This window comes from Periplaneta americana, chromosome 10 (assembly GCF_040183065.1).
Source record: "Periplaneta americana isolate PAMFEO1 chromosome 10, P.americana_PAMFEO1_priV1, whole genome shotgun sequence".
NCBI classification, from domain to species: Eukaryota; Metazoa; Arthropoda; class Insecta; order Blattodea; family Blattidae; genus Periplaneta; species Periplaneta americana.
This window is the reverse complement of record NC_091126.1, coordinates 125,493,704-125,507,979: the sequence shown is the minus strand read 5'-3', so window position 1 is coordinate 125,507,979 and position 14,276 is coordinate 125,493,704. Positions and strand designations below refer to the sequence as shown.

At 33.5% G+C, this 14,276-nt stretch overlaps 1 long non-coding RNA gene across 1 annotated transcript in view; it reads right to left on the bottom strand.

Annotated features, from left to right (window-relative positions):
- The window catches only part of LOC138707338 (uncharacterized), a 36,217-nt gene extending 30,748 nt beyond the window's left edge, over positions 1-5,469 (bottom strand). Inside the window, exons 1-2 of the long non-coding RNA XR_011334186.1 lie at positions 5,376-5,469; positions 1,381-1,628 (exon numbers count right to left, since the gene is read on the bottom strand). This is a non-coding gene — a long non-coding RNA (uncharacterized lncRNA). The remainder of the gene's footprint in view (positions 1-1,380; positions 1,629-5,375) is intronic.
- Positions 5,470-14,276: the final 8,807 nt, after the last annotated feature.

The window sequence follows — 14,276 nt, the reverse complement described above, 5'->3', positions numbered from 1 at the left end:
CTTTATTACATAAGAGGAAATTTATTGTAGGGTATATGTATTGATTTGTTAAGGTTAGAATCTCTAATTTTTTAAAAAATAATCTACATGATTCTCTAGCCTTTGCTCCAACTATTATTCTAATGGCTCTTTTTTTGTAATAAGAATATATTTTTACTATCTACAAAATTTCCCCAAAATATTATTCCGTAGGACATAATGGAATGAAAATAGGCAAACTATATTATCTTTAAGATACTGCTGTTTAGAAATTGTTGTAACGACCTAATTGCGAAGCATGCTGAGCAAAGTTTGGGGGTTATTTCTTTGATATGATTTTTCCAATTTATTGTATTATTAATATGCAAACCAAGAAATTTGGTTAATATGGAATAAGACGATTCAATGTTTGGCATATGCAGATGACATCAGTATTATAGGGTGCATGGAGAAAGCAATGAAAGAAGCATTCCTCGCACTGGATAAGGCGGCAAAGAAGATGGCTTTGGTTGTTAATGAAGAAAAAACGAAGTATATGTCATCTGATTTAAAATCGGATATGACTAATATAAGTATTGGTGAGTAAATTTTAGAAAGAGTGCATATGTTTAAATATTTGGGCTCCATATTTACACCAGATAATAGTATGGTATCTGAGATACATCAAAGAATTCTAGCAGGCAATAGATGTTAGTAGACTTAGTAAACACATGAAAAATAAAGAACTAAGTAGAGCAAATAAATGCCATCTCTACAGAACGCTAATTAGACCAGACGTAACCTATGGATCGGAGACATGGACTTTGACCAAGGATTTGGAGCGTCAATTACTGGTATTTGAGAGGAAGGTTTTGAGAAGGATATTTGGACCAATAAGAGATGGAAACCTTTGGAGAATACGACATAATGATAAGTTACGGAGATTGTTTAAAGAATATGACATTGTCCAATTTATGAAGCTTGGTCGATTAAGATGGGCTGGCCATGAACAAAGAATGCCTGATGATGCCATTCCAAAAAGAATACGAGTAATACAACCAGAAGGATGTAGAAAAGTGGGACGACCAAAAGGAAGATGGATTGATGGAGTGAATGGAGATGCTAAGAGTCTGCGAATTCGAAACTGGTGGACAGTATCGATGGACAGACAAGGGTGGAGGAAGATTCTTCAGGAGGCCGGGTCTCAGCCATGAGATGTAGCGCCATGGAAGAAGAAGAAGAAGAAAATGAAGAGAATCATTGTGACAGTCTTGGCCTAAATAAGGCTGTTGAACCTAAGAAGAAGAAATCCGGTATTACACATGCAATGACATCAAAGGCTCTCACAATGGACTTTGTTGTGGTATTTGATCATAAAAATTTTTTATCTCCTAAATGTCTCTCATGGCAATTCATACATACCTGTCATATTTCCGCCATTAGTTTATCATTGAGTACTTCACATCTTTTGAATAACATGTTGGTCATGTTTAGACTGAAGACAAAATGTTGCCGAAACATGTATGGGCTGAGGTCTGCATGTGGGTCTGACCACAACTCGAGGGTCTGCAGGTGGTTGAACCATTCTGGACATGGACGACTTATAGGTTCATACTGCACTATACTCGAGAAGGCAAGATTCCTCAGTACAGGACACGCCTGCCCTATTCCTGGAAAGAAGTATGGTTTCAAAAATTAACATAGAAACATTCGTTATTAACACAAAACTCACATCATATATTTTAAAATATTTACTTGTAGATTATTTATTCATTACAAGTGAAATCTTATTTTGCCCACATTGGGGTTATGGTATATGATTACAGTGCATGAGTTATTCCTTGTCTACAGGAGGACAAGAAAAACATATCGCTAGCTGCCTTTTTGTAAAAATTCTTGGAAATGTCAATGCTCTCTTCTTGCCAATATTGTTAAACATGCGACCTATGGACGTGTCAGTGGTGAACTGTGAGAAAGTAATCACGTAGTGTGTTATAAGAACTTATAAATTTGAGAAAAGACTGCCTCAAGATTTATGAAATAAACTACATTGCGAAAATGCTTGGTCATAATACTCATAATGTAGTATGAATGACATTGTATCACACTGAATTAAATGCAATGTGACTAATATGGGCACAAGTGAACCATAACATCGCAAAACGTAATTAATAATTTAAAAACAGATAATTAAGATTATTGCTTGATAGTGTTGGAGAACAATTGGAGAAAACTTGGAGCATGTAGGAAAATGTTTAATTTCTTCTTAGAGACAAATGAATAAATAGATAAAACTAGCGACTTATAATTAATTTAAAAGATTCGGACTATGAAAATAAAGATTTTTCAAACATGGAAGGGGATAATTAGGGAAATCAGAAGAGCAAAAGTCTTACACCACCAACATCTCAAGTTCAATCAAAGGTTTTTCTGTGTTCTACCTGTAGTCATACAAAGGAATGTCCATGACAAAACCAAATGGGATCTCTTTCTCTTCTGTTGAGACATCTAATAACTTAAATCTCACAAACTGCAGTATTATATTAGTTGACATAAATTAAGGAGAGATGTCAGTGAAAATGGTCGCATTTAGATTATTTAAATTTTAGTTTTATTTTGTCTTCTGATTTTTAAAAATTAGGTAGTCAAAAATTTTATTCCCAAATTCCATCAGGAAATGTCCCAAAATAATTATTGAATGGCATGGTGCCATGCAAATCTTATTTATAATTCTAAACATTATGATTCATTTTCCGAAAATTGTAAAAAAAAATTTGAAGTTTAAAGAGTAGCAGTAGCAGTAGCTATAATTACATAAATTGTTATTTCTTTTTGTTCTCATTTTAAAATTCAATCTAAAAACTCGTACATGCTACATATTAATGAAAACACAGTGTGAATAAATTTCTTTCTTAGATATACTGCATTGTGATTTAGACTGCACATGCTGGCTTGCTTTCTCAAAGGTGAATCCCGTGTATGAAATGATGGCTAATGCAATGTGTTCAACTCGTTCTTCAGTCAGAGGTGTTGGCTTGATTGATTCAGACCATATTTTATAGAGTAACCTACCAGTATATAAGTGAAATGATAGGTGATATAATGCCGAAAGTGAAGTCAAGTGTTCATTCCCGTTTGCAGCAATATGTTGCTGAATTTAGTGGAATTGTTACAAGTGACGAAAAATTTCTCTTCTATCAAAAATGTGGTCAATCTGTACATGCGGATCAGCAATCTCAAATCTTGCAGCATTTAGCAAGTAGTAAACACAGAATGGCCACTTCACGTGTAAGCTCTAAACAAGTTCGTTTAGGTGAAACAGCTACCTTTTCACATATTCCATTAAAAAAAAAATTCTGAATATTATGCAGATTTATGCAAAGCTTTTCTTTCTTCTTATATTCCTTCACATAAATTGAACAGTTCATAACATAGAAAATTTCTTACAAAATAATCAAATTTTGAAACACCAGAAGAATCAACATTAAGAAAAATGTATGTCCCTATGTTTTAAGAAGGAATGCTAGGCTATATCAGAGCAGAATGTGAAAACAAACAAAATATATCAGAATCGAGGCATGTAATGACGGCCTGCTTATTCAATGAACCTCTGCAGCTGTTATGGTCGAATGGTGTCAAATCTGATAATGTTTTACTCTTAGTTACAGATACTGCTCTGTATATGAAGAAAGTAGCGGAAGTCCTTTCTGTAAGCTTCCCAAACATGATACACCTTACATGTATAGTACACGGTTCACACAGAGTATGTCAGCAGATACATACATACGTCATATTTTGAAGTGGACAAATTAATTTTAAACAGCAAAAATGTATTCGTGACACCTCCAATAATAAGTGATTTGTTCAAAGCCAAATTCCAGATCTTGCACTTCCACCTAGATCCATAGTTACTCACTGTGAGACATGGTTAGAAGCAGTAGTATATTATGCAGAGAATTTTGAAAACTTTAGATCTGTGATAGATGAACTAAATAAGGATGATGCTTCATCAATTGAAATTCTTCAGAACTTACTAAGGAGAGTTCATTAAAAGATTCATTATTTTACATCTGCAAGTTCGAGTCTTTTGTTTCAAGAGAATTAAAAAGTAGCATGGCATTGAGAAAAAAATTCATCGACTCAAAGGCCGCAATGTAGAACCTATTGAACGAAAATTTAAAAGTGTGTTTGAAAATAATTGTGGATTTCATACTATGTGTAAAATTGCCAAAGTTTTAGAAGGGCAAGAAGACGTTGAGGAAATTGAGAGTTTGTGTGTCAGTGACATTCCTTTGCTGAAATATGCAAGACTAACTTCTTATAACGTTGAACAATCCTTATCCTGGTATCATGCATTTTTTCCGACATGCCTGACATCAATTTGTGATAGAAAAGCTGGAGAATGTTTTCCATATTATCTACATTTATTATTTATATTTATTTACACTTATTATTTACTTTTATTTATATTTTAAAATTATTTTCTAATCATTTACAAATCTGAGTTAACAACGTACTGGACATACTGTGATTAACTCTTTGAATGGTGTGAAAGGATCTGTCCTTGACTCATGTTTTGTAATGTGAGAATGTGAATACAATAGACAAAACAACTTTGTGAACGATAGGTCAACAAACAAAATGTGTGATGAATTGCCTTCATATAAATAATAAACACCGATAATAAATGTGTGTGTGGCTCTCAATTTGAGCACCTGCCATGGGGTACAAAATGGTATGTTGCTAACTCAAATTTATAAATGATACGAAAATAAATAAAAAATATTTAACTAGGTCTAAATGTAAGTAATCAATGTTAATAAATAATAAATGTGAATAAAAGTAAATAATAAATGTAGAGAACATGGAAAAGATTGATAGCAAATGACATGTTTAAGCTCATATTGCATTAATCTGACTTTGCAGAGCCCAAGATCTATATCTCAAAATGTTCTGGAGCGTCCCCTAGTTCCTGTTTAATGTTTTAATGCTTTTACTAAATCACTCTGTAGAGATTGTTGACATACAATTTCCCTATCCAGTATGATAGTCAAATAATGGAGCTATTCAACGGGATAGATACTATCTTTGTTTATATTTAGGTCTACAATGATTGGCTCTTGTAATCTCCACCACCTTGTGACCAGCTTGCTTTCGTTTCAGCGGGATTAAAAGGTTCCCCTCTTCACTTCATTTGGTACAGCATTTAAAAAAATTCTGTTTGAACATTGAATGTTTCACTATCTTCGCTCATTGCAGTGTGTAAAGCATAATATAAACCTGATCACAAAAGGAACAAGATATCTTCGTTAAACACATATGCCTCTATTAGCTCAAACACCACACAGGTAACGAGAGCAGATTAGCCTACTGGAAATATCGGCAGCTACAATTTCAAAGACAGTATTTTTGTATACTTAGTTCTCTGTGTTTCGGTAAAAACCAGATGAGCAAGTTTGTCAGTGAGCAGTGGAACCATCAATGGAATGACATCACAACAGATTTGCACTTCCCTTTTGTACTTATGAGGCTGAAATGTAGAACACTGAAACAAAACTTCGTATTAACACAGTTCTTGTGGAGTCACTGCAAATTTGAAGAATTCATTGTAAAATTTATGTTACAGAAAAAAAAAAACACACTACAAATATAAAGATAAAAAAACATTGGGTCAAATTCTTTGTCCTCTGTTCTGGAAGAAAATACATGAACTGAGGTCGAACTTCAATTTTCTTAGGTGTTCATATAATGCACAGTATTAGCATTCCTACAAATCAGGGTTTCAGTAGCAGAAATTTATTTAAAATTGTTCTTAAATAATATGTGAAAGGGTATAGAATTATAGAGTGCTCCTGCTTCGTCAACCCTGCTTGGAAATGTGAGTATATGCAAGGCATACCAAAAGTCCAAACCTAACCTAATCTATCACTGATTCGACCTTATGGAAACAGTTTTTTCTCTATGATCAGTAAGGAAACATACAGAATAAGATGACCCTCCCACCTCGATGGAGCGATCCTGTCTGTCCACAACTCTCTGCCGGTCCTCACTTTTACACCATCTTTCCAGCCTTATTTCAGAGCGAAATTGGTGTTGGCACCCAATTTCTAGGTATATTGTTCACGGTACATATGACTCTACAAGTACATAAATACATACACATATATGTACATAAATACATTTGTACCTTAGCATTGTAATGCAAATGTAAAGAAATATCATAGCCTATACTTGTTTTTTTGAAAGATGGGACATGACAGTTAAGCGGCCGAGCTTGGAACTACAGTGCCATGTTGCCAATATGGACTACCACACTGTCAGCTGCTGGAAGCTAGCAATTGTCGTTAAGATGGCTGACGTTAAAACATTCATTGACAATTGACGCGAAGGTAAGAAAACAATACAAAAATCGACAGATAATCAAAGACGAAACGTACCAACGCTAACATTGTGTGCACAATAAATGTCTCCAAGAGAGCTATTAAGCACTCGCCACATGGCAACTGTAAGTTTGGCAACTCAACCGTTGTTACCATAGCAACAGGCCTACCACGCTATGTGACATTCAGTTGTTTTTCCGATCGCAACGCTCCTGCCATGTCCCATCTTAAAAAAAAAAAGTATAGGTAATTTCTAACATTATGGGCCATAGGTTGGTTGTATTGGTCTACTATGTAGGTCCTAAGCTAGATACTAACACCCCTTTTTATTTTTATATAATTTTATATTTCACCACTTTAATTGGATATCCAAAGTGCTTCACGAACGGAGCGAGATGACGCGTGAGAACGCGAGAGAGAGATGAGTCTGCAAGGAAAGTAGCTAGTTGCAAGGTAGGTGCAGTGGGGGTAGAGGGGAAGGGTACAATCCATGTTCTGGAGTTTATCCTTTTCGGGACATATAACAATGCTAAAGCCAGCTCACTGAAATAAATCTAACCTTGGTAATCATATAGTAAGCAACGGTCAGGCCATCTTCCCTCAATAAAGGTCCAGGGCAAATGTATTACCGAATATATAGCCTACAAATACTGTATGCTATTATTAAATTTTCAACATTTTCTTATGCTAGACATATTGCCAAACTCTTAACACTCTAACGGGAAAGTATGTGTCCTAGACCCATATTCCGGAAAGATGGAGACATGGCCGATGCTTACTACAGGTATATAATTACCCTAACCTTACTTCCGTTAATGTAATACAAATCAAGTTGAACGATTACCAGTCGCAGATGACGGTAACTCTGAATGGATGTGCGCTAACAGTTAGTATTTTACTTATAAGGAAGCTACGTAATTTGATACAACTTACATCAAAATAATTAAGTTTCGCCTTCCACTTTGAATGATCACGTACCAACATTCGCATATAATAAACTGCACTAATCATTTTTTAATTTTTTGTTGTGGGTACTAAGAAATAAATTTAGAGCTAAAATCACGCTATATTAAGGTTATAATTGTGAATATGTAAAAAAGTAAAATTTAAAGAGAACTCGTATTTTATATTTGTTTTCAATTTGTTCTTAGATCATATGACATGAGTAATGTTGACCAGCCTGAAGTTACGGAAAGGCAATCTTGTCAAAGGGAATATGAGAAATAGTTAAACAATATTGAAGTATTATTACGCAGAGCTGAGACATTTAAATTGATGTACTTGAAACAAAAGTATCTTAAGACTGCCAGTAGCCTAAAGTAGTAACCTGAAAATAATAGTTTATTAAAACAACAAAAGTCACTTTTAAAGATGAATGTTGTCAGTCCTGTAGATTTGTGAATGCGCATGCTGATTGTGTTGAGTTTCTGCGTAACGCCAATACTACCACTAGGTGGCAGGAGATGTGTTCGATTTTACATAATATTCGTAGCGGGATATTTAAATTACATTGACATTAGAGGCATTTAAAGACACAGTTGCGTATTAAATACATAGTACAGAATTTTATGGATAATAGATGTCATTTCTCAACTTATATGTATCAATTGCATTAGATTAAATGGTTGTCATTCTTGATATTAAAAGATATTGCATATAAATTAAGGTACTGTCTTCATATTATAGTACCGATAGGCCTACTTCCAATTACTACACTATACATTTTCTGAAATAATGAAAGAAAATTAATGTTTTTTACATGTGCATTGTAGCCTACCCATTTCGCCAATTTACAACCACCACCACCACAACCACCACCACTACTACTGTCATCATTATTCCAATAAATTCATTCATTCATAGTGTTCTACCCAAGAGCAGATCTTTCACTGCAAATCCAGCTTTCTCCAATCTCCACTATTTTCTGCCTTCCTCTTTGTTCCCACATATGATCCATATATCTTAATGTTATCTATCATCTGATATCTTCTTCTGCCTCAAACTCTTCTCCCATTCACCATTCCTTCCAGTGCATCTTTCAGTACAGTTTCCTCTCAGTCTATGACCCAGCCAATTCATTTCTCTCTTCCTGATCAGTTTCAGCATCATTCTTTCTTCTCCCATTCTTTCCAACACAACTTCGTTTCTTATTCTGTCTGTCCATTTCACATGGTCCATTCTTCTCCATATCCACATTTCAAATGCTTTTAGTCGTTTCTTTTCACTCCATCATAATGTCCATGTTTCTGCCCCATAAAATGCCACACTCCATACAAAGCACTTTACTGGTCTCTTCCTTAGTTCTTTTTCCAGAGGCCCGCACAAGATGCTCCTTTTTCTATAAAAACCTTCCTTTGACATTGCTATCCTCCTTTTGACTTCCTGGCAGCAGTTCATGTTCCTGCTTATAGTACGTACACCCGAAGTATTTGTATTTGAAGCTGTCCACTTGCTCTACTGCCTGATTTAGAATTGGCAAGTTTTGCCTTCTTTATTTATAAATTGAGGTACTTTATTATCTTCCATTTCCTTGAATTCATAATTTAAGCATTTGTAAGTAGTTCCATCTTTTCCCTCTATTAGTGTTACCATAATATGTGAGAAGTACAATTTATGTGATTTTTTCTTGCAGACCTTGCAGTGGTGAAAGAGATATCTAATAGGCCTTCTGATTAATCTGTTGTGTAATTAATAGTTAGGCCTACATGTAATGCTGTTTTACTTCAGTGTGTGTAAACGTATTTTAAATTAGAAGTTAGAATTAAATTCAATTAGGAAGTTAGTTTGCTATGTGTGTAATTAGAAATGGTTTACTGTTGTGTGACATTATGCAAATCGAGCCATAGTAAAGAATGTGTATTGTTGTTTAATTATTTTCCACAAGATGGTGAACTAAGGAAGAAGTGGTGTTTAACTATTTATCACCAAGTAAAGCATTACGTGTCTGCAGCAGACAATTGAAAGAAGTTGATTTTTGCATTAGCACAACAAGAAAACGTTTGCTTTCTAATGTGGTACCATCCGCATTAGAGGATTTCCCAAAACATAAATGTCTCAGGATTATCAGGGACATTTTAGAATTTTGCCGCCCAAAGGCTCATGCACATCAGCTCCTTCTGATCCCCATTTCTCTTTCGTTAATGTCTGCATCTCACTCTCCTGAAGTTTTTTTCTGTCATCACTCATGACTTGTAAATTTAAAGAAAGTTCAAAGAAAAATCTTTGGTAAACTACACAGTGATAATTAACTTACTACAATAAATTATAGTAGTTACTACTTATTATTAATTTATTACTCGTAATGTCGTAATAATGTTTGATTTAGCTTGGAGGATGGGGGAGCTCATTTCATTAAACTCGGCACATGCAACAATAAAATTACTTTGCTGCGTTTGTTGTATCTCAAATAATGCAAAAAGTAAATGTGTCAATATTCAGTAGTAATAATAATAATAATAATAATAATAATAATAATAATAATAATAATAATAATAATAATGTCTGAAAGTGGAAGACATACTGGTAGTTCACTTTCAACAATTAAAACAAATTAGAGGGAACAAGACCTGATGGAAAAACATGTACCGGTAACTGAAAAAATAATCAACTTGCCAACGTAAATGGATCAGCTGAAGAATGTAGTTTAAAAGCAAACTTTTTAATTGAACAAATCCAGGCTTTCTGGAAACAAAATTTTAAATTCCATTAAATCACTCTGAAAATCTGCATACTGTTATTTAACATATCATCAACAAATCTCAACATTGTAATAATCATAATCATTTATAATCATTTATTACATCCACTGATCATATACAGGATATGGGACATGTCATATTTACAAACTAATAATTAATTACATAATATACATAAAAGTAATAACTATAATTAAATGCAACACAAATACAAATATAAAAAACTTGGAACTTGATTGAAGAAAACTACAGGTCAGTCTATTTCGGCTATAAGTCTCGTTTGCAGTATGTCTTGAAGTCAGGAGTCAATTTCAACCATAGCGTCTTTCATGAGAAGACATCCTTCTCGAAGTCAGGATCTGGAAAAGAGGAAGATATACTGTACTTGACATGTTTATAATTTTCGTACTCGGTCTGTAGTGCAAAATTAATCAAACTATTTTCACAATACACAATGCTTAGTAATGTAACTAATTATCATTTCATATAACTTGAAAGCAAACCTAGCGGCAGAGGTTGTAATGATCCTTCGAGTCCCAGTTTCGTTCTGTGTATGCCACACCTTGCATATATTACGTAAGCAACAGTTCAGACTCTGGTTACTGAAATCTAATTTGCGTATGCATTGTTTCATTCGCCAGAATTTACCGAGTTTTCATCTCCATATTAAACACATGCTTCTCATACACTTCGGTAAACTTTGGCATGCTACATCTAGGGTTGTCAGATATTAAAAATATTAAAGAGAAACATGTTATTGTATTGATATACAAGCAACTAAATAATAATGTATTAATATATTGTAGCCTATGTATGTATAAGAAAAATAAAGAATTACTTTCCCGGCATGTTAATGAATATTTTATCATTACATATGTTATAATGTAGAATACTGTGTCATTTAATGTGACAATTTAATATAAAAACGAAAAATAAATTTGTTAATTACTGGTAACATTTAGGTTAACTTATAAATATCAAAATATAAACATAAAGTGGTAGGAAAGTGTTCTCATAAATTTACAAACCCTTGAAGTCTAAACGTGGTGAGTGGTGCAATTGTTTTGCATCGTGCGCAAATTTCAATTCCATAATACCTCAAAAAGCAGGACATTTTGCATCCTGCGATGGGTATGAGCAGGACACGGAAAATTTCCTGAAAATCAGGAATATCCCACCTTATCGGGACATCTGGCAAACCTACCTCCATCACAGATGTGAAATGGGTATAATTGTATAATTGGATTATCCCACTGATGATTTTTCAATATTATTTCCATTTTCTTCCACATTTCTTTTTGGAATTCCACGTATTTGTCCGTTATAGTCTACCAACTTCTTGAAATGTGAATAACACTAATAATTATTCAAATTTAAGAAGTAATCCGCATTATTGAAGTGGGGTGATCTTGTTACCCCCCTTGGTAGTCTGTGTGGAAAATTCCAAGATATGAAATTCAATTTGTACCGTAGCTTAATTTTCTATATGTTGAGTTTGTCTGCCTCCAAATTATTTCATTTTGTGTTAGTTATATCATTATTCATATTGTTGTTTTTATCATCATTTGTACGAGTATCATGAAGTTTGGTTACAGTTTATTTTTTATTTCTATGTGATATGGTTATTCTAAAAGTGGATTTGTTAGAAATAATTATTAGTAGAGCCTTTTTCCCAGAAGTTCGTTGTAGTATAGGTGTGTTCCAATATTTGAATAAAAAAATTAATAAAAACTAACATTTAATTTCTTACATTATTTTTTTTTATTTATACTGGTACTCATTTTTAGAATTTGTAACGATTTCTTAAGGACTTTATTGTATTATAAACCTTGGAATGTTCATAGTTGTATAGACGGTATTTGAATACTGAAATGTCAACAAATACATATCTTAAATGTTTTTCCAATTTATATTGTAATAGGCTTACTGCGACTTTCATTGCTTGAAATGTTTTTGTACCTTGTCAAATTTATATAGCCTATAGCATTCAGGAGTTTGCTTTGAAATGGAAGGGATGCAAGTTTAACTTTACAGATATGTTTTCTCATAGTGTAACCAATAAAATATTTTGAAGTTCTTTAATTTTGATTTACGTTTTCAATAAAATGGAACGGAACTTTTGAATCACGTTGTATTTTCAAAAAGGGGAAAGTTATTTTACATTTTTACATTTTCTGAAGTCCATGATCAATAATATATGCATTTATAAATGTTCCAAATGCTTAACAAAGATTGGTCAATGATTTTGATTGGGATAATTGTATTACCCCCTTGGTAGTAGTGAGTGTAAAGAACCTTTTTAGCAAAAAGGTTAAAGAATTTGCTCCCAAGACTCGTCCACTGGTCTTAGCAAGTTTATAGACTACTGTTGATGGTCGCAAAATTGCAGGAAATTTAAAAATTACAATTTTTAAACAAAATATTATGTAAAACCTGAGTTGTTATGAAACATCATTTATAATACCTACTAAACTTGATAGTTAGATTTTGGGTGTGCACTATCTCTAATGCCTATATCTAGAAACCGCCACTGAGGGTTACATAAAATAATAATATGCCTGAAGATTTTACGAAGTTGAAAATGTATATGCAACAAACCTACAATGAAATTTTAAACTCTTACATATCTTTCGAAGTTAATCCTGCTGTACTATTCGGGTCTACATGAACCGAATGAAAATTTGAATTGCTATTACAGGAAAATTATTTTGGGTATTGTTATCACATCTTGTGACTTAATTTCCTTAACTCTATACCGTCCTATTAAGATATTTCTTTCGTTTTTTTAATATTTTTGCCTCAATCTTTAATTTTTGCATAGGTGCTACTCAAGTCAACATGACCCAACAGAGTATTTAGTAGCATACTACATAAAATCTATCTTTCAAAACATCAGAATAACTGCATTTCATTTTAATTTTCAAATTTTGTCAACACTAAGCAACATAATTAGTTTTCTTCACAAGCACCGGCTTTTTCGTTCTTTCTCTTGGCTGGATTCAGTTAGATTGAGTGTGTGCATCATGGCTAAATGTTATGTTTTGAATAAAGCTGAATTTTATGAATATGCCAATGCTTCAATTAGTAACCAATCTAATTCGGAGTTTGAGGATCATAAGAGTATTGCCTCTGAAAGTGAGAATTCTGATCATGATTCAAACTACATTGTGAAAGTAAAATAACAACAAGAACAGCGGAAAGAACGAGAACTGCAGCAGGAACAAAAACAACAGCAGCGGCAACAGTAGCAGCAACAACAGCTGCAACAACAACAACACGCAAGTAATGTGCAAAGCATTCTTTCTAAGGATCGATAAACTGAGTGGCAGTTAGAACCACTTCAACGTCATGGGCATCTGTCTTCTTCGAATGTTATCAAGGGTACTTCTGGAGTTACAAGGTACCCATATTCCAGAATTAGTGATATAAAAAGTTAATTTCAAGCTTTATTTCATGTAGCTATTGAAAATGAAATTATGCAAATGACAAATTTAGAGGGGCAAAGAATATACGGACAACAGTGGAAAAATATCAATAATATTGATTTTCAAGCTCATGTTCTCTTGATTCTTGCTGGCGTTTATAAATCTCATGGTGAGTGAATGAAAAGTTTATGGGATAAAGAAACTGGTCGAAATATATTTAGAGTAACAATGCCACTTGAATATTTTCTAAGATATCACGTGTCCTTCACTTTGATCAGAAGTCTACAGTCTACAAGGAAAAAGAGAAGGAGACAGATAAACTTGCTGCCATATGTAACGTTTGGGAAAAGTGAAAAAAAAAAAAAAAAAACTTCCAAAACTATATTATCCTGGAGAAAATGTGACTGTAGGTGAACAGTTAGTAGGATTCAGAGGATGCTGTTCCTTGAAACAATACATACCAGTAAAATACAATATCCAGATATGGACCTTTTGTGACAGTGAAACTTCGTATGCATTGAAAGCACAAGTTCGTCTTGGAAAAGCAAGTGAAGCAGCACCAGGAAAGAATCAAGGCATGCGTGTAGTGTGTGACCTGACTAATGAGCTGAGAGGTCATAATGTAATTTGTGACAACTTCTTTACTTCCTACAATTTGGGACAGCTGCTTCTGAAAATAAAATTAGCAATGCTTGGAACTGTTCGAAAAAAATAAATCTAAACTGCACAACACATAACTAACAAGGAAGTGAACAATTCTTCTTCCTTTTTCACAAACGATAACACTGTTGACAATTATGTTCCAAAGAGAAACAATA